This window comes from Anser anser (assembly GCF_964211835.1).
Source record: "Anser anser genome assembly, chromosome: 3".
NCBI lineage: Eukaryota > Metazoa > Chordata > Aves > Anseriformes > Anatidae > Anser > Anser anser.
Window position 1 is genome coordinate 10,644,657 of NC_139722.1, and position 21,879 is coordinate 10,666,535.

The 21,879-nt window shown below is 45.8% G+C and overlaps 1 long non-coding RNA gene across 2 annotated transcripts; it reads left to right on the forward strand.

The window, feature by feature from the left end:
* Positions 1-353: 353 nt before the first annotated feature.
* Positions 354-21,401, forward strand: LOC310896570. 2 transcript variants are annotated; one of them, XR_014581611.1, is made up of 5 exons: positions 354-431; positions 8,898-8,974; positions 17,575-17,762; positions 18,443-18,662; positions 20,630-21,401. It is a non-coding gene; the product is annotated as an uncharacterized lncRNA (long non-coding RNA). The 2 variants fall into 2 exon arrangements; XR_014581612.1 differs by lacking the exons at positions 354-431; positions 8,898-8,974 and adding an exon at positions 13,409-16,477.
* Positions 21,402-21,879: the final 478 nt, after the last annotated feature.

Below are 21,879 nucleotides of genomic sequence, written 5' to 3' on the forward strand. Positions count from 1 at the left end.
GCTATCTTGCCTGCCTGATGGTTAGCTGCAGTTAAAACACTGCAAAACAATTCATGTAGGATTACAGTCATAATTCCCAACAGCAGTAGGAAATCCAGACATATACATGGTCTTACATAAGCAAGAAATCCACTGATGTGGAGATGTTTTCCACTGGTGTTTGTAAGTTCATTGACTCCACTGTGGCTGCAGCTTGGGACATCCAGCCCTTGTTTGTCTTACGTGCTGCACAAACACATTTGGATGTAGGCTGGGAAAGGAGCAAGGACAACAGCAGAGCCATGTTTTCAGATGTGACATGTGGCCTTTGTTAAATAGAAAACTGGACAGTATTCCTGTATTTAACCTTTCAGCAGATGCACCGTGATGCTCAGATTAAAGCACCCCTGACAATCAGGAGCTCCCATCCCATCCTGGAGTTTTCCTTTGAAGTAAGTCATAGGCCTTTTCAAAAATCTCTTATTAGAAGGCTACTTACATGTGAGGCATAGAGAACAAGCAGTCTGGCTTCCTGGGGTTTGCCTTCATGAAAGCACTGGGGAGAGTCAGGGGTCTTTCACAGTCTGTTTATTTACAAAATCTCCTGGGAAATGCAACGTGAAAATGAGCCCAGCTTGTTTTGCTGCACTGAATCCTGACCAGCAGCTATGAGCAACCAGGATGGGACTTAAAGCTGTAGCTTTGGTGATTCATTTAGGTTTCTAAGCACTGCAAAACTCATAGTGCAGCATGATGTAAACCATGAGCGTGCTTGGTCAATAACAAGGTTATTTGGGAGCTTCTGGACAGATGACCATGTTTTACTGAGTAAAATTTAAAGAACTGAAAGTAAAAGAGCCTTTCACATGGTCACATGAGCATGTTCACACAGGGCAAGCAAGTGAGAAGACACAGTACAGTTGCTGAAAACAAACTAAAAAGCAGTGTGGCCAGAAGGTTGACAGAGGTGATTGTCTCTCTCTGCTCTGCCTTCGTGATGCCCACCTGGAGCGCTGCGTCCACGTCTGGTGTCCCCAGCACAAGAAAGATGTGGGGCTGTTAGAGGACATCTAGAGCAAGGCCACAAGAATGGTCAGAGGGCTGGAGCACCTCTCGTACAAAAAAAAGGCTGAGAGAGTTGGGGTTGTTTAGCCTGGAGAAGGCTCCAGGAAGACCTCGTTGTGGCCTTTTGATCCATAAAGAGAGCTTAAAAGACAGATGGAAAAAAAACATTTTACAATGGCTTTTAGTGACAGGACAAGAGGCAATGATTTTAAACTGAAAGAGGGTAGATTTAGTTAAATATAAGGAAGAAATTTTTCACAGTGAGGTTGGTGAGGCACTGGCACAGGCTGCCCAGAGAAGCTGTGGATGCTCCATCTCTGGAAGTGCTCAAGGCCAGGTTAGATGGGGCTTTGGGCAACTGGTCTGGTGGGAGGTGTCCCTGCCTATGGCGGGGGGGGGTTGGACTTGATGGTCTCTAAAGGTCCCATCCAACCCAAACCATTCAATGATTCTGATTTAGTTCCTCTGAAGAGTGTGACATCTGCCCTGGGTGAAGGTGGAGGAGCACCAGGCTCCCCAAAGCAGCCTGGCAGCACATGGGACATTTCAGTCTCCTCTGGTGCCCAGGCACTATTTCACCCGTGCCACTGCTGCTTCCCCAATCTCTATACCTTCAGCTTTGTCTCCTTCATGATGTGTCCTTGATGTATTCTTGACTGTTGACTATATAGAGTTATTAGAGCCTGAAAATATGCTTTGAGAGAGATCATTATGATCGTGCTTTATCAGCAGGTCATTTTCTGTTGGCCTGTGTGGCTGCAAGCTACAGGGAGTAGATGATGCCTTTAAAATAAGTCAAAGGGGCTGAGCTGTGGTTGCAAAATGTCATGTTTTGTGTAGGATGGGCTGAAAGAAGAAGGTTGCAAATACTCAAGAGCCACCGACTTAAACATTTACACTTGAAGGTAAACTATGACATGCAGCCACTCTGCAGCCTTGTGCTGGTATTTGTGGCTTGCCCCTAGATTATTCCCTGGGCTGTTTTTCTGTAGCGATGCCATCCCAGACGGATTAGAGACCAACCCCAAACCAGACAGAGGATGGGACTGTGCCTGTGGGTCTAACCCAAGGGCCAAAAAAAATGAAGACTTCATGAGAAACTAGTTTCCTGTTTGTTTGATTAAATATAACTATAAAATTAAGATAAAGCCTATGCACAGCCCCCTGGAGCCTGTAAAGTGATTTGGAAGTGGGAAGTGCTGCAATAACGCAAAGCCCTGTCCTCTTGCAAGAAAGCTGATTGCTTCTTTTATAAGATAACAACGTCCAGAAAAAAGGAGTGAAAATCAGCACCAGATCCCTGGCAGCAGTCCTATCCCTCGCTAATGTCAGTGGCCACAGCTGTTATAACACGGTGCTGCAATTTTCTGGAAAGAGAGAAGAAAAAAGCTTTCTAGGACTCTCTGGCTTCAGGATGCCCACAGAATCACCGTTTCTTGTAGAGAGGAGTGCTGCTGAATCCCCCAAAACAGAGGTCCAGGTCTGAACCTGGCTGCTATTGCAGCAACTGGCACAGCCCAAGAAGAATCTCACCGTTCCTTCACCAGCATTTCCGACTCAAAGCACATGAAGGAATGCTTCCTCCAAAGAGGAGGTACTCAGAGACCCGTGCAGTTTGAAAACTGGCAGAACTGAGTGTGGAACAAGAGCTACTCTTGTCTTCTTAGAAACACTTTTGCTTTGAGGATCAACATATGCATGAATTTGTGAACCTACGGGAAAATCTTGGAGAGGCAAGACTATACAAAGTGCTTGTCAGCAGTTCTGTTAAAGAAGGCAAAAACCTTAATTTTATTGAAAGGCCTCTGCAGGACATGTTGTCTGGGGACTGGTAACAAACACAGCGTGGACAGTTGACAGCTCCCCCTTGGAGATCAGTACCGAGAAAGCTTGCTATGCAATGAGGTGAAAAATCATAGAATCACAGAATCATTAAGGTTGGAAAAGCCCTCCAAGATCATCTGGTCCAACCATCCCCCTACCACCCATGTCACCCACTAACCCATGTCCCCAAGCACCACCTCCAACCTTTCCTTGAACACCCCAAGGGACAGTGATTCCACCACCTCCCTGGGCAACCCGTCCCAATGCCTGACTGCTCTTTCTGAGAAGAAATGTCTCCTAATTTCCAACCTGAACCTCCCCTGGTGCAACTTGAGGCCATTCCCTCTAGTCCTATCACTAGTTACCTGCGAGAAGAGGCCGACCCCCAGCTCCCCATCACTTCCTTTCAGGTAGCTGCAGAGAGCAATAAGGTCTCCCCTGAGCCTCCTCTTCCCCAGACCAAACACCCCCAGCTCCCTCAGCCGCTCCTTACAGGACTTGTATTCCAGGCCCTTCACCAGCTTTGTAGCCCTTCTCTGGACATGCTCCAGGGTGCCCAGCGCAGCATTTGAAACATCTTTCCTGACTGAAGGGCTATTGCAGGGGTCTGCTGTAACTGCAGTGAGCAGCTACATGCTGCTCGTTGGGCTTCAGGAGGACCTTTGTGTGCATCTCACCAGTTTGCTCTCACCGTCGGTTGCAGTTCACCACCCCCTCAGCTGTGCTGGTGCAAAGAGGCTGGTTTTATTATGGAGGGAAATGCTTTCGGTGACACCGTGGATAAGGACAGCCTGTCAGCTGGATAATGGTCCTCCCATTCCCAAAGCCTTCCCCCTGTCTCTTAAATGCTTTACAACTCATCCATGTATAAAGCTGGGGCAGCAGTACTGACCCACCTCCACGGGTGTTGGTTTCAGAGAGGAAACTGGCCCCAGTTCCAGATTCAAACTTGTACTTCACATTCGTCCCCAACCCATGTGGAACAAAATGCCCCTCATCTCTATTCCCTCCCATCCCGTCAATAAGAGGCCGAATGACTCTTTAGGAAAACTGTGTAATTCCTGCCCCAAATTCTCTGGTGTGCTGGTTCCTTCAAGATTTTTTTTTTTTTACAGTTTCTTAAGCTACAGATGGGAAAAAGAAAAAAAAAAAAAAAAGCACAACAAAAATCCACTTAAGGAAAAGCCTTGGGAAAGAGAAAGTGTGTGTTGTTTAAACGTGAGCTGCAAAGGGAGCCAGGAAAGGTGAGTTACATGCAGAGAGCCTAAATATCCAGCAACTGTAATTGTTATCTGAGCCTCCGTGCCATTAGCGATGCAGCAATACTGGTTTGGGTTTTCCCCTCTGTTCTCCGTGTAAGCAGGTCTCCACAAGCTCCTTGCGTATTGGTTTGATATCATGAAAAATAAAACCCTGTTGGGAAAAAATAATAATAAAAGTATGAGGAGGCAAAGAAGTAGTCTCAGAGCTCTGGAAAAAAAAAAAAATCTTGGCTCTGATTTAGTCTACATGGGGGCAAATTTATCTGCTCCAAAGGGGGAAAAAAAAAAAAAAAAAACACACACACCAGCCTGGTTTTGATTTCCATCCACTCCAGCTGATCACTAGTCTGCAGGCTGGGCCTGTTCTTTTAATGAGAGCTTCTTATTCAGTGAGCCACAAGCAGTGACTGCTGGGGAAAGTGCAGTCTGGTTTTGTTTAGGTAGTTTCAGCTGTAAGTAAAACGACACTTCCTTCCGTGAATGTCACAAAAACAGGACCAAAATATATCCTAAGTGATATATATTGCAACAGGATTTCCTTGTACTCTGCTAGACACAGGAGACCTGAGACCCACTCACCCCATTTGACCACAGAAAAGGAAATGAGATGAAAGAGGAGAAGAAAGAGCAAGAGGATGAGCGTGAAAGCTGAAGACACCTCTCCTTCCTCGCCTGTTTGGTGCCCCACACTCTCTGTCTGGCTCTTGGACCTGTATCTGAAGGGCTCCAGCCTTCCTCATCTGGCTAGCCTTGGTGGAGGGAAAAATTCTGCTTTGGTGCATTTAAACCAGCTTGTAGTAGGCTTGTTTTTCTTAGCTGCCTGCCCAGATGCTGAAGGCCACAGACTGAGCACTGCTGACCTGCCAGGTAAAACACAGCACTGGTGTTATGGAAAGGAGGGGATCTTTGTGCTGGTTATTGACTGGATCTGCGACTAGGAAAGACCAAAATAAAAAAGCCAGCTCGCTCTGCAGACTAAATTCTGCCAGTGACACAAAAGGAGGGCATGGCTGTACTAAGGGCAGCACTGGGTTCTGTGCGGATATTTGCTTAATTAGAGATTTTTCCTTCTTCTGCTGGAAGCTATGAGGCACTGACAACTCTGTTCAAACTGAAGCAGCCCAGGTATATGCAGGGATGCAGGTATTTGCAGTGTGTATGTACTATGCATATAAGTATGCGTGTAGACACGTACAAAACATGCACATACAGCTGAGCATTCACGACGATATATTTTGATATGGACTCATTGATCCCAAGTGGCAAGCAAGGAGCAGTCCCTGGAAAAACTTTCTGCTGGAAGGACTCTGGTCAAGAGTGACCTCCTGTTGGCCATTTAACAAGCGGTGGTGTCAGACTGAGATCTCTGAGGCTTTGAACACTCAGCCTTCTCCTTTCTCTAGCCAATTTGCCTTTCCTTCTCAGATTATGCAAGAGATGGGATCTGATAAAAACAGACTGTGGGAGAATATTACTTAATTTTCAGAAGTGGAGACTCCACCAAACATAGCCAGCATCCCTCCAAAAACAAACAAAAACAACAACAACAAAAAAACAACCAACCAAACAAAAACAACAAAAAAAAAAACAGGACTCACAAATAAACATATAACCAAAATAAAATCAGAAGTGGAGGTAGGAGAGAAGCAGCATCAGGGGGGTAAAGTGGAGGAGGAAGTCATAAACTTCCCCTTGTATTATCTGCACCCAGCTCCTACAGCCTCTGAATCACAACAGTGTGCAGAAATAGCTCACAGTCATCTGCAGGAAATCACTGCATTCATAATCGCTGTCCATTTTACCCGAGAATTTGCAGGGTCAAGTTATTAGTGGTGCAATATTTTTGTATACATACAAATTGTACCTCTACCATGTGGGGTGTAATTCCTCTAATCCAATTTAACATTGCTCGAATGTAGCCAGGGAGAAAATCTAACGCAACAAACCAGACCTTTATCCACCAAGGGAGATGAAAAATCATCATTGCTTCAGCCCTGAGTCTGAATATACCTAATTCGACCACAAATTGCTGGGCTGAGCAGAGTTCACTGCACAGCCAGGAAGACTAATTTCTTCCCTTGCAGGAATTACCATGTTAAACTCCCTGACCTGGGTTACATAGGAGGTCAGATTAGATTATCACTGTCCCAAATTCTGGTCTCAGAAACCACTTTTCTGTGCCAATCTGGCCGAAATCCCAGGTAAACATCACGAAAAAAAATGCAATCGCGTGGTTAGGATATCTGGTTTCTGTGTGCTGCGGTGGAAGAAGCAGCTGGCTGCTGTCGGTAAGAAGGCAGCAGACCTTCCTGAAAACAGGAAAATCTTCAGCAGATGTCAGCAGGGCTGCTTATGGCCCACGTTGGACAACGCCGGCCCCAAAGTGTGGCACGTGTATGCAGGCTGGCAGCTCCTGCTGCTGAGGAGGGGTTCCCAAATGCCCCGGATCTGGCTAAATACTCAGAAAGTCCCCCGTGGCACAAGGAGTTCACTGCCACATGCACCTAGCAGAGCCTGCTCCCCCAGCGTGCTGGTGCTCACACTTCTCCCCAGAGCTCAGGACCCGTTTGGAGCACGTCACGTTTGAGACGCTAAGGCAGATGTTACCAGCGGGGCCGAGGTGCCAAGAAATCGCACGGTGATTAATTCCTCCCAGACCTGCCCGCCCCCGATTGCCAAATGCTCCGTGTCACCCAGAGGAGGCCAAGTCCTCTGCCTCCAGCCACTCGTCCCTTCCCCACCCCTGGAAAGGCGGCGAGTTAACAGCGGGGCTGTGACTAACGGCAGCAAGAAGCCATCAGCCGCCTAAATCAGGCACTGAATCAGAAGGAGAAGGGGAAAAAAATTTTTAAAAAGGCACCTGAACCAGGTACAAGCCACAGCAGGAGCAGCCGGGCACGTCACTGGCTCACAGGTGAAACGTGTGACATTTTGTGAGCAGTGGCACGGGCTCAGCACCCGGGCAGCAGGAGGGGAGGCTGTGCAGGGAGGCACTGGGAGCTTCCCACGCATATTCCTCCGTCAGCCCATGATGAAATTTGGTCAGAAGATAGAGCGTGGAAGCAGAAGGAAATTCCTAAGAGGAACACGAAGAAGGAAAACAAAATAGCGCGGTAATTTCTTGCTTGCAAAGAGTGGTGTTTCCATGTGCGGGCTTGCTCCACCTGCAATTTTACATGTGTGTAGTGATTGCTGATAGAATGCCGCTGGTAAGAAGCTTGATCTGAGCCCCGGGAAAATCCCTCCCTTATTAATCCATTATTTGATATATATGTAAAGCAGCATCCAACGTAGCCTCAATCCACGGGGACTCGTGCCTTCAGGGCTTCAGGTATCTGAGGGATGGAGGAGGGGGAGAGAGAAAGAAGCTAGGAGCCAAGTGCCCTGGTTTTGGGGCTGTCACTGGTGTTATTTCTGCCATGGCTGCCAGCACGGTGGTAGTGCCAAGGGGCACGGCTGTGCACGGTGCTGTACCAACACCCAGCAGGTACCCGGGCATTCTGCTGTGATGCTGCCCTGCTGCTGCATAAACACACGGAAATCCAGCCTAGGGATTTGCAGAGAGGGTGACAGGAGCCAGGCTCTGAATGGGGTCAGCCTCTCTGCGAATCCTCCTCTCTGGACCCTTTTCAGCAGGAAAACATTTCCAAAGGAGCCTTGTCCGCCCAATGGCCTGTGCCCTCCGGACCTCGCCTTGATGAGCTGTGTGTGTGATGGATAACCAGCTAAAAATACACAGCTCAGTGATGTGGAAGCTCTTCCTGGTGAGCGGTGAGCACAGAGCCCGCCGTGCACGCCGTGCCATTGCATCAGTGGGGCACTGGCCTGCAGGTGCCCCGTGCCACCAGCCCCGTGCCCAGCCCTGGGGCGCTGGGGGAAACAGAGCAAAGAGGTTGCGGGTGAAGCAAAGAGGCAAAATGAGACTGCAGAAGCATCAGGAGGTGCAAACAAACCATGAAATCATATGGTAGCATTGCAAACAGAGCACCCTCAGCCTCATCACCGCCAAAAAATCACTGGAAGCGGGAGCTTGGAGGAGACCGTCCCAATCAGGGCCTGCAGTGCTGCGCAGCCCTGCTGTGCCCGACGAGCTTTGCACAGAGCCGGCTGCCCTTCTGCTTGCACACCGATGACTCGCAGTGTTTCACAGTTGAGCAAACAGTTAAGTGATTTGCAGAATCAGGTCCTAACTTGAGACACGATGAAAAGTATAGCGGAGGAAGTGAAGGAGGTGGGAGGAGACGGGGAACGGCACTTTGGCTGTGCTGTAAAACAGACCAGCAGAGCGCCCGCCTCGATGGTTACCAATCCGGGTGTTTTTTCAGACATACCAGATAGAGGAGGTAAATGCCATAAGCCCCGGGATGCCGAGAGCCCACCGCAAGCCCACAGGATGACAAATCTGCTGTCTGGTTCTCAGGCAGCTGAAACCTCTTTTGTACTTCATTGTGTTGTATCCAGGGATGCTTGGTGGCATCAGGACCTCTTTTTTTTTTGTTTGTGTTTTTTTGTTTGTTTGTTTGTTTGTTTTATTATCTATCTATCTATTTATTTATTTATTTATGCGTTACATTGCATTGCATCCATGCAACCCATCGTGTTGTGTGTACCATGCTGTCCCTGTGCAGACACTGCCAAGACAAGCACAGGGTGCCTGCGGCCCCCCGCTTGCTGCCTGCCTGTGGTATTTTCCAGCAGTTCAGCACATCTTCTGTTGTTTATCCTGCTGACTTTTTTTGTACAAAAAATGACCTCTGTCTTTTGCAGGGAACAGGGAGCTCGCTCAGATCGTCGTCGGCCAGGAACCTCCCCAGCTCCTGCAGTGGGGCCGTTTTTGTGGATGTGTGAGTTTTACCCCTCGCTATCTCACGTGGATGCCCCGGAGGGGTGGTGAAGGATGTGCAGCAGCCCTTCACAGGCCCTTTCGTTATGTGTTAATGAGTTACCGTGACCCTGGTTTCCAGGTCTCTGCTCAGCCCATGCCAGTTCCTCTCAGGGAGTGTAATTTGTGCTCCTCCACCATTAGTACCAGCACCTCCTCCACCCCAAATATATTCTCCTTTTCACAGCAAGGAGTCCCAGCCTTCTTCCATCCCGGTACGCACAAAGTACCCACTGTCCTCCTCTTCTGAGTCCTCTCCACCATCATCATAAAGCAAGAGGAACCCCTCCTGTAGCTCCAACTCCTCTGAAATGTCTTTTTTCTCCCAAGCCCTTCCTCCCCCCACCCTGAAACATTTTCCTTTGCTCTTTAAGGGAAGGGCACGAGGCTCTTCTCTCCCTCACAGTAATTTCCATGGGGCATATGACAGCTACAGGCCTGGCCCAGCCCTAGCTAACTGCAAAAACAAGATGGGGGGAGATAGCTTTGCCAAACCTGCTGCCACCCCGCAGTGTCTGGCAGACATCAGGGTGGCTTGGGAGGAGGAGAGACACAAAACTGCCCAGCACCCTCTCCGTGATGTAACGCGGGGTTGAAAAGTCTTATCACAAGTCAGGCTGCAGCTAATGCAAGCCGTATCTCAGGAAAAACTGCACCCCGCACAGAGCTCCTGGTGCCACTGAAGCTCTCCGTCCTCCCCAGACTTCCTGGGAAGTGTTTTGAACTTTATTTTTTAAAGTGCAATTAATCACAGAGCAGAGCTTGAAACCGGTCCAAGCGCAATAAAAGCGCCCGAGCAGAGCCTGCTCAGCCCAGCGAGCATTGTTTGCCACGGCCTGACTTCAGGCACCGGGAAACTTCTCAGATGTGTTAACATTGCAGCTCCTGGCTCCTGCAGGAATCTTAACTGCTACCAGCTGGACGGGGGAGCAGCTTCGGGGGAGCAGCTCTCCCCCTGCCTTTATGTGCGCTCCTCTGAGCGCCGACAGCTAGCACCCTCCGCAATTTTTCACCCCCGTTGGCTGCAGGCTGCGCCCTACGAAGGTGCCCTTTCCTTCTGTTTCCATTCTGTGGCGGGGATGGGGGCATCTTGGTGGAGCCCCTCCGTCGTGCCCCTCCATCTGCTGCTGGTCTCCATGTGGTTTACAGTACGCCACAGGAAGGCATTTTCTCACGCTATTAAGTTTTCACTAGATGTGGAGGGGGATCAGGAATGCCTCGGACGGCGTAAAAAATCCCTTCCCAGCTCGGTTATTAGGCTCTAGCAGCGTCAGCAGGCAAAATTATAGCCTCCATGAAATGTGAGCCTGCTGCTTCACCACGGGCAAGGGGTGCTCTTCCAGGTACGCTCTCCTTCCCTTGGCCTACCTGTCCTTTCAGAGCACAGGGTGCCTTCTGCTGTGTGTTCATCAGGTGCTGTGGGTCCCTGGTTTTGTTCTGCTGCTCCCGGAGCAATACCAGCAGTAACACCTCATACAAAGAAAAGCTTTCAGACCACAGCTGTACCCCACAGGCTGAGCACCCAGCATCTGCCTGCGTGCTCTAGGAGGTACGCAGCTCCTAGGGAGCTCGCTTGGGTTTCCTCACCTTTTTTTTTTCCCCCATATCTTTCATGAGACAACCTCATGCACAGGCTCCATAAGAGGGTCCTAATCATGCTAACCACACTTGGCGCTCTGCATATCAAAAGCTCCTTGCAAACATAAATTAATCAGCCCTTTCAGCACCCACACGGAGGTGAGCAGGAGCTACAGCCCAGTTTTACAGCTGGGGATGCTGACACACCACAAGGTTCACCCAGGGCCACACAAGGGGTTAGTAGCACAGCTGGGATCAGACATCTCTGGCTTTTAAATTGTGCTCAAACCACCAAACCTCACTGCAGAGGCACACTGGAGGGACTGCTTCCAAACCAAAAGTGAGCAGTGCCCAGGACTATAAATAATTTCTCCTGACGCTGCTGTCACGAAGCTTGGGCAGAGTACAGAAAAGGCTGGTGTCATCCTGGGTTTGTGACTGTGCTTCCTTCAGAAACCCCACAGATTGCTCAGTCCCCTGGTACCCAAATGAGTTCTAGAAATGAAAAATTGGTGAAGCAGCTTATGACATCAGAGACCTTGTCTATGGCCAGGACTGTCTGTGTCGTTGTATCACAACAATAAAGAAGAGCAGCACTCCTAAGCAAGCCTATGTGCAAGGCCTTGGAATAGCAGAGCAGCTAATGAAAAAGCAAGAAGAGCAGGGAGAGAGGAAAGGAGAAGCCCAACAGGAACGACTTTGGTAATCCAGTCTTCTCTGGTGGAAGCTGAAAGGAGGGACTGCCAGACACAGCAGCATGACTAGATACATTTGCATCCAAAACCAAAGCTGAACCCATGTGTTCAGGATGTAGCTTTGCCTGCCTCACGCTCCTGGGCAGAACTAAGCCACCCATCGTTGGGCTGTATGATTGTAAGAGATCACCACGCTTCCCCATTTTTCTCTTTTGATGTAATACTCTACCCTGCAGCTCCAAAATGCTTTGCCTTTTGTGGGTTCAGTTTCTTGCCCCTGCACCTTGGAGGAAGGGGAGTGTGACTCAGCCCCACTCGCACCGAGGAGCTACGGTTATCCTGCTAGCAAGCCAGCCCTGATGCCCCCAGGCTGCACGAACCCCAGGCGATGTCTTCTGGGAGGAGAGCTCTTTTGATAAACACTGTGCCAAAGGAGAGGCAGGATGCAGAGACATCTGAGTTACTCATCCTGGCTTCAACCCCACAGGATGTCTCAAGTGACTGAAATGTAGGTGGAAAGACAGGCTTAAACTCCAAGTTTGGGGATTTCAGCGTGAGGTGACCAGCCACACAGCGGTCCAACACAAGGTGACCAAGTAGAAAACCCCAAATGACAGCAGGACAACTGCTAGATGGAGTTGTTAGCTCCTAAGTGGCTTTGCCATCACTGGTGGCAGCCAATGATGGCTTTATTATAGGCTTTATTATGTCAATGACAGAGCAGAGAAATCATGGTCAAAAGGGGAAAAAAAAAAGTCTTGAGGGTGAGATTTTCTGAATGTGCAACACTCCTCTTGCACTACCCACATCTCATGACTCTTCTGGACTCCAGAGGAAGGAAGCCTGCTGAAAAGTCAACCAAATTCCTGTCCCCTGGGTATCAGCTTCATCAGACAGCCCAGGGCCTGCCTGGAGAAGGAGTCAGCAGAGAGAGGACAGGATGAAGCACGGTCTGGTTTAGGGGAGAGAGATTTTCAGAAAGCATGAGGAAAACTTGTGACTGCATTTTTAGTGGCAGGAAGTGATAGAGAACTCCGACAAGAATCCTTACTTTTTGTTCGTCTGTGTTGTTTTCCAGATGTTTATGAAATTTTGAAATTAGAAAGACGTTTCTGTCTTCTCCATTTTTCTGCCAGTACAGATTCTGTGTCTGAGAACTGTCCCCAAATGGGGACTACTGGAAATAAGATGTGAAATGAGAATTCACATTTCACATTAGAATTAGAAATGGTGAAGGACTGCCAGCTCACCCTCTCCAATTTCCATGCAGGACAAATTCACTCACTCCCATTTTCAGTGCTTTCAGTGCTGTTTGCTTAATCTGATGGAACCGACCTTTCACTTGGAGATTAAAATGTTGCAGTGTGATTTAGCAAGAAAGAGATAAAATATATCTAAGGAACATAAATGTGTCGAAATGTGGTAAATAAAGCAAGGATTTTAGTATCTGATCTGCACAGAAGATTGCAAGAGATTTATCTGTGCAGCCTTCCTAATGCATGTTAATCGTGGGTCTAATAAGGGAAACGAAAGGCGAACTGGAAGACAACACCTGTGACAGTTGTGACATACTGGAAGTAATTCAGCATCACTCATTAAGACCGAGCAAAGGGAAAGGAAACAAAATAGAGAAGTCAGGAAAAAGATGACAGAGCAGAAGAGGAGAAGGAGCTGCCATTGCTTCACAGTCAGGCATAGTTTCTGTCTATGCCATTTCTCAGCTCATTACCCCTAAAACAGGCTCCAGCTGTATTTTATCGACCTAACGGAGTCAGCCATTGCCATTTCACAAGGACCTTCTCATTAAGTCTTTCACTGGAAATAAAATCAAGACCATTGGTTGAACTAACTTCTTATGATAGCTCTGTAAAATGACAGCAATCTGATGTCCGGATTTGGAAGCCATCACCCTCAAACATCTTCCCAGTTAGGTTTTTCTCACTCGTCTGCCCCTTTGCTTGCATTCTTGCTCCCTTTTACATCTAGCAGCATCACAGACACCAGCTCCTCCACAGTTTCATGGACTGCTGTCCCAGGCAGCCTCCTTAATATCTGCATAAGTTAGGCAGAGTCACTATGCTTTGAATGCTTTCTAGGGGTAGTTTTACTGCAATGCTCCTCATTTCGGGGAATCCTTGTGATTCCTCGTGGCTGGTGGTGCTACAGATGGTGCACTACAGCCGTGCTGGCAGCTGGATCATACAACGTGAGAACTGCAACTCTGCTCAAAGCATCTGCTGAAACCTAGGAAAGTAAGAGCAATTCTTACCCTGTCCCATTCAAAAGCCAGAATACACACACGTGGACCAGATGGCAGCCTTTGCAACACTTATTTCTGCAGCTATTCAATGTGCTGCAGAGGAGATTTTCTTTAGGATCCACATCAGATAGTGTTTGCCAGCCTGGACTTGCTCGGCTGGCCTGACTCACTCTGATCAGGTGTGGAAGGGTTTGTTTCAATCTTCTACTCATGAGAAAAAGCAAATAAAAGAGAAAAGTACGTCCTAGCTTAGGGCTGCACTCTGTAGGGGCAGCACAGCCGGCGCTCTGCACCACGATTTGTTTTGGCAGACCAGAGTGTGCCATCCACAGATCTGGCTGTGGGTGTCACTTCCAAACCTGTTAGCTGTTAAAATGATCAGCATTTGATCCGTTCCTATACAGATGCCTGGTTTTTGGAGGTGGGAGTGAGACAAAAGTAAGATCCAAGCATTGTGGTGCCCTGTGTAAATCTGGCACTATGGACAAGCTTCAGGACCTGTCTCTGCCTGCGTGGGGTCAAACCAAATGGCATGTGTAAAAAATCCAGACCACACTCTCTCGGCAGAAGGCTGCATACCAAACACCCAGGACCAAACTTAAAAATACTTTAGTTATCTATATTGCAGAGATTCCTGTGGACTAGTGAGCTAGTGGCTCAGGCACTCGGACTGTGGCATCCTTCCCCAATAAACGCTAGTAATGGATGCTGGTGCAAGAGGGAAGAGAAAGAGAAGGTGCCCCTTTGCTTACAGAACTTGGGAGACCTAAATATATCTAGGATGACAAGTTTTGAAGATCCAGATAGGAATAAACACGAGAGCCTTTTTTTTTTCTTTTTCTTTACTTAAGTCCTCTACTGTTCTGCCTAGGTTGTCCCCTTCCTCTTTCACCAAAAATCTGGTTTCTCAAGGACTTCCATAAATATATCTGATGTTGGCTCTTTCCCAAACAATTCTCTTCACCAGTATTTAATCTATCAAGCAAATGTGATTATGTTATATCTTAGGAGGAGAATTTGATCCTCAACATTTTCAAGTAAGTGAATTAGCCTTTTTTTGAGAGAGAGACATTAAAAAATAGTCCATCTTATGCTTCCTTTTCCTCTTTCTTTCTGGAAAATTGACACAATTTTTATCAGCAATATCATTCAAAAACAACCAAAATGTTGTTTCCAAGTGGTTTTCTAGTTGAACTGGGGAAAAAAAAAAGTAAAAAAAAAAAAAAAAAGTAAAGAAGTGAAACAAATGGGGAGAAAAGTGAAAAAGTGAGTGGAAAAATTAACCACTGGGGAAAGAAACACCCCATGTTTGGTGTTTGTCATGTTTTCTGCTCTGATACGTCAGCTTTGAGCCGGTGTAACCTTGCAATTGTCATGTGAAGCATTGCTGCTAGGGATCACATTGATTCATCCTTTCTACTTGGAAATGGCCAGCTACACCACCTACCTGTGTGCTCATCCCTTATCTCAGTGATGGATAAGATCTGGGATGAGAATCACACAGCTGAGAATGGAATTTAGAGCAGAGCATAGTGTGCTTCAGCAGATGATTTATTGGGATTTAGGTGAAAGAAATTCCCATTTAGGAGTACGGGCATCAAAACTTTTATTCTGATCCCATCTATTTTCTTCCTAGGCTTCTAAAACATCATATTTTTCAGAGTCCTAGAAACACAATTCTCAACAAGATAAAGCTTCCTTCTTTGGTTGTTTTTGTGTTTTGTTGTTGTTATTGCTCGTTTGGTTGTGGTTTTTTGTTTGTTTGTTTGTTTGTTTGTTTTGTTATTCCAAAGGCCTCAGGGCTTGATTTACTTCTACTTGAATCCATGGGAAAAAACAAAACAAAACAAAACATATTGATTTCAACAACAGTGAACAATTGATTTAGGCTGGTGCTTGGAAAATTCCTTTAGGTAGCTTGTAGTGAATAATGAATGTAGTTAATAATAATTGTTTTGCTACTTTGGGGCAGTGACGTCAGGAAAAATGGTTGCTACTTATTGTCCTACCAGTGACAACAGAGGCGTGCTCAGTGCTAGGTCAAGTGGCACTGGCTCAGTACCTGCATGTTTGTATGCCTGCATCCCAAAATCTCTTGAGCCCATCAAGCTCCCAGCAGCACTAGTACACGCCTTTGCAAGATATTATTATTATTGTCCTTTCTGTCTTCTGTGCTGTCCTTTTTCAGGTTTCCTCACTGCAGCTTAAGTTCCTCTGTACATTGCAGATCTTATTCAGATAAAATACTCCGATGCAGGTATCTTAGTTATGTTTTATGGTGCTTAGCCCCGTAGGATCTCCTGGTGAGGCAAATCAAGTCACCTGCCTTAATGGTTTGTCTTATCCCTATCACAAACCTTAAGCCTGGCAAGACGTGTGTGTTTGAGGACACACTGAGTGGGAGAGAGGTGCCACTGCTCAGAATATTTCATCCACTGTTCTTGGAAAAAAGGGTCATTGCAAGTGAGCCACAAAGTGCCCAGGCAAGACATACAGACACCAGAGGTCATACATTAAATATCTCTGGTCTGAACAGGCAACACAATTCACCCTGAAAGCTCTCTGCATATGCAGAGGCAGCTCGGAAAGACGGGGTGCAGCACTTCTTGTCTGATGGGTCTGCCCTAGCAGGCTTGGTACAACCTGTGTGCCAGGAGAGATTTGCTTTCTATGGTAAGGTGTATTTCCAGGCAGAAGGGTAGCATGGAAAAAGGAGGGGAGTAGCAGGGTGTGATGCATACAGGACACTAGCTTCGGTGGCAGAATAAAACTGAGGTGTAGGAGAGAGGGAGTACAGGGAAATGGGAACCCAAATGAGGATATAGATGTACATGTAGAGAGCCCTAGAAGGTAGAAGAGAAAGGCTAAGTTTTGGAGAGAATGAGAGCTATGAGGTGCTCCAAAGAAAGGAGCAATATACCCTTTGTAGCAGGTAAGGAAAATATAAATATATGTATTTTTTCTCTTTTCCTTCTAAACGCAATGTGTATACAACTATGTGCAAGTTCATATACATCTATATGTCTATGTCTGTACATGTATATGTAAATAAAACACTCTTTTTATGGAACTCATTTAATGGGGGGTGCTGTATATCCTAAATTTTATTTTTCTTCTGACACAGGAAAATTCCCTTAGGCTACCAACATCAGCTGCTTTCTGTTATGCTGCCATCTGTTATGTGAAATAACTAGAATTCCTTTTTTCTCTTTCCCCAGTGGCTTTCCTGTTTTTCAGCTATGGTCAGCTCTGGTTAGTTTTGCCTTTTTAGCCTTCTTTTATGATGTAAAATAGCCTTTTAGTTGTTATATAAATCAAATATTGCAAAATAGGATAAAAGGATTTATCTCTACATATAAAAATATCCTATTTATCTCTGTCAGTTTTTCAAAAAATACCTTTTGCTTTGCTTTCTAGTTGCTGATTTAAATCACGGTATATTCCAAAGTGTATGTGGCATTTACAATGGGAATTGTAGGAAGTCCAGTCTGGCAGTATGGTGGTATAGTTCAGATCTGAACTCAGATTCAGATTTTAAAATGTCTTTGAAACACGAATGTAATTGACTTAAGGATTTTGATTTAGAACTGTCATTCATTCAAGATCCCATACCCAAATTATTGTGCCAGGAACTAAATGCCCATTATATATATATATATATGTATTTATATATATATATTTATGTATATATACATACGTTGTCAGTACTTAACATGGTACACCATAGATGGCTCTGAAATCTTTGAAGACTTGTTGACAAGGACTTTGAATATATGAGAAATGCATGGTAAAACAGACTGCACAGTTGTATTGTTACTTCAATGTTTTTCTTAAAACTAGAACTTTTCCCTATTTTGGTGATCCTCCGACAAGTTTTTAGGGTAAAGCTTTCTCTGCACATCTTCCTGTGCAGCCTATACATTCACAGATTCTTTAAACTGAAGGAATATTCAGTATACATGTGCGAAATTCAATTTATATCTGACCAAAGATATATCATTTCTTAAAGAAAAAATTGCTTTTCTCCAGGTTTTCAGATGACTGTATTAAAGCCAGGATTCGATAGTCTATTTTGCCCTCAGAAGGCACTGTGACGTGATGTCAATTCCCCCAGCTCACCTTTCTCCTGGGGGTTCTGGGCAGATCCCTCTGGTCCCTCAGCTGCTGGAAATTACCTTGGAGTCTACAAACTTCACCACAAATGTCACCCTGTAAATGTAAGTGGGGGGAGGCCTTTGCTATTTTTTTAGCCTCAATTTAAAGCTAGATTTCTAGGAGGAGGGAAAATGTGATGGCATGGAACCAGCCACAGAGGGTTGCTGAACCTCTGTGGTTTTAAAACAATGGCAGAAAAGATGTTTACTGCCTGGTGCAAACTAGCTTTTCAGATGTGAACTTCCGTGGGGGAAGCGGGAAGGAAGGGTCTGTGGTAACTGGCCAGGGAGAAGCAGAGAGGGAAGGCCAGAATGACAGGAACTGCTCTAATCTGGGACTGTTGTTTCTGCTGGCCTCCAGTAGGTGAGATGGTGGAAATACGACAGCATTCATAAAGGTTATTGTTTTCTAAACAATGTGAATCTCCCTTTTTTTAATCTTTGAGAGGAAAAGTAGGGCTATTCAGAAACCCAGGATGAAATCTACCTATAATGATGTATAAGTGCTGGGCTTGCAATGTGCGCCTACGAATGTACAGTGTGGCTCCACAAACTGCCCACCTTCCCTAGATAGCTCTCAGTGTATTTAAATGATCAAGATGTGCTACCTGGGAGCTGTGACAGGTTTGTGGCCTCTGCTTCAGTGAAGGGCTAAGAGACAGAGATACGTCTCACCCTGCTTAAATTCAGGTATGTAAAATTCATCACCAGCTGTTTTTCTGGGCATTCTTTATAATCTTTAGAGGGAAAATAGGAACCCGCAGGAAACTTTTCTTCTTATCTACCTTTGACGTTTACCTTTCAATGAGAAAAATACCCCCTCGGAGTGTTCCTTTGACACCACAGACGACAGAGAGAGCCTAAAACCAGCTTTGAAATTCAGATGAAGATGATTCCACCTGAAGTCTGTGCCTGATGAGCCCCAGCTGGGAGTCCCAGTGAGACCAGTAAAGCTGAAAGCTGGTAAGCAATGGGCTGAGACCCAGAACAGCGGGCAAGGGATGTGGACCGCATGGGTGGCAACACCACAGATCCAACCCAACGTGCCTAAATTCACTGTCATATGCCTGTCACAGATTTAATCAAACACACCACAGAGATGCTCACTGTCCATCAGGAAGGTTCCCTGGAGCAAATAAGCAGTGTGTGTTAGAGTCTCCTCTGCACGAGAACTCAGCTTGGGGGTGTGCTTGCCGTGTGGGGAATTACCTGGACTTCAGTCTTGTAGCAACACGATGGTAGACTGACGAGGTTTCCCTCTCGTGGAAGAAATGGTGCTTCCTTGGATAACCTGGGAGTTTAAAGAGAACTGTATATTAGGAAATTTGAGCCCAGGCAGGAAGAGAAGCTTTTCTGTTCTATGACAGACACGCTTAGCACGATGATGAGTTGCTCAGTCTCCTGAGTCATGACAGCGCGTTCAGTATCCCAGAGAGAAACAAGGATTTATCAGTGGAGAAAACCAATAGCTCATGCCGTCTGTCACTTTTGAGTGATATATACTTGGATTGTTTCCTCCTCCACCGACTTGCAGCCACCTTCAGGGATGGGACAAGTGCAGCTGTTCAAACAGCGTGCAGCAACCCTAAACCACGCAAGGAAGTGGGGAGATTTTTCATTACTCTCCATCTGCAAAGGAATTCTAGAAAGACAGTTGAAATTACTTTGCATCCCCACAATACTGTCTCGCTTGTGAGAGAGAATAAGCTAGAAAATATGCCAAGGTATCTTCAGTGTCCAAGCATATTTGACTTGTTTGTTTTATGACCACCAAAGCAAAGGCCCACAACTGCAAGCTTCATAGAACGAGCAATATTTATTTTTCATCTCAGTTTTTAGAAATTGAGAATAACCAAGTGTTTTGAATGAGAAGTCTTCATTTAATGGGAGGTCTGAAAAAAGAACCTGTCCTGAATTTTATCCTTTTAGTAGTCTAACAAATGCAGAGAAGAGAAAAAGACTTTCTGTGGAGAAAAATCAGGGCAAAACTCCTTTTGTTTATGGCCATTTATGACTCTTCTGTCAACATATGACTTGATCACCTTTTCTACAACCTTTTTTTCTCCCAAAAGAAAGTGGGATAGTCATTCCCACAGGATTATTTTTAAGTCAATATTTCCAACTTGAAGATACCTTAGGAGTATTTATCTAACCATGGAAAGATACTGTTCTTCTAGTTGTGTAAAAGAGCCAGAACTATAGTGGGTGGTACACTACAAAGGAAATCTAGATAATTACACAGATAGCACATCTAATATTGTACTGGAGATATTGGCGATTAATGTAGTTGAAGCTTAGATACTGGCCTGGGCTGGCAGGACTTCACTGATTTGCTCAGGGTGAAGGATCAGAGGCCTCATATCATGAAGAAAATCACAAGCAGGCTGGCCCTTTGCTCTGTCTGTTTGACCCAGACATGTTGTACTAGTGACATTTATTGTATGTATTACACGAGTAGAGGGTATGATCCTTCAGCTGGCCTTTGGATCTCTCACACGGGATCTCCAACACCAAAGCAGGGCCACTGAAACTGAAAAGCTGTCTGAGGTTTCATTCATCTTTAATTTTCGTCAATGAATTTGGTTGACAGATTCAGTGTTGCTCCTGGCATGGATTTAAGCAGCTGTAATGTCAAGGTTTTACAAAAATTCAATAAGTGGAGTATAGCCCAGGGCTCCGGCAAGCACAGTTTAAGAGGTATAATTGGGCATTTACAGAGATGTTTCTTTCTGCAAATTATATGACCTGTTCTTCACACATACTTACAGCCTTTGTTAGCAGAGGCATAAGATACAATTATAAGCCCTATTGAAATACTCAGATCTATGTTTAAGGTGCTGGATTAGTAAAGCCTGCAATTCAGGCACTTATTAGAAATGTAATTTTCAGACCTTTACTTGCAACCAGGAGTTGTTTTTTTTACTAATTAGGTCCACTGGATCTCGCATGTGCTTCAGGCATGGCCTACGAAGATCAGCCTAGAAGTGGAGAAGAGAGGGGTTTTCCTGGCTGACCACACTGCACAGTCTTGTCTTCCTTTTCTTTCCTTCTCACCCTGACCTTGGCAAGGCTCTAAAATTTCTAGATATGACATTCTTAGCCATGTCGAACCTTACTGTCTGAGACACAGAACTGTGGGTACTCTTCCTCTGTTGCTTTGGAAGTGTGACTTGCAGCAGAAATACATGTCCCAGGCGGTTTAACCCTCCAGATTAATTCTTCCTAATTCTTCCAGTTCTTGACATCATATATGGCATCATTGGTCCATCAGGGAATTGTGTAACACAAATAAAACATGCTTTCGAGGGGAAAGCTAGATCGAACAAATATCTTTCCTGCTGTGCTTTTTTTCCTGGCCTGAGTATTCTCCTAAAAATATTAGTTCACCTAAAGCCTTACAAAAGCTGCTGAGTCGTAACCAGGTAGGAAATGGCTGCTGTAGAAATGTGCCCTGAGATTTTTAAAACTATTGCTGGGAGATATTTTTACAAAGAGCTGCAGATATGATGGAGGTTAATGTAAAGGAAGCCACACTGAGGATCAGAAGCGTTTTCAATTCTGTCATTGGAGATACAAAAAGTAGATGCCCTTGGCTTCTAGTTATAATATTTACCAGTAACCTGGCACTTATACCTATAAAACCGGGTGCTTACAGTAGCACATTGCTTTCATTTTCCTCAGTAATGCTTTCAGGCGAGCTTGGGAAGCCCGTGCTGCAGCCTGCCCAGGATGCCAGCACCGTTTATCACTTACAACAAGCCCACCCCAGCTTCCCACCTCTGTGCAGCGTGTGCTGCCCGCCCAGCTGCAGAATGCATAGTCCAGAATAACTCGGGCTTGGTTACTGGGGCAGCTGGAAGACGCTCGAAAGGAAACCTAAGTTGTTTCAATTCTTTCTGTGCAATTTGTTCAGCTTCAGAAAGGAGAGCAACATGCAGCGGCAAGTCTAACTGTGAATGGTTTTAGGGAGGGTGAATCTGTGGGTGTAACTATGTCATCCAGTGTACCCAAGTTCACAAAACAGGCCTGAGAGCCTGAGAAAGAGGAGCTGGGAGACAGACAGGAAAAGAGAAGAAAAGAGAAAGGAGGGGGGAGGAATGACACAGAAAGGAAAAGAAAGAAAGAAAGAAAGAAAGAAAAGAAAGAAAAGAAAGAAAGAAAGAAAGAAAGAAAGAAAGAA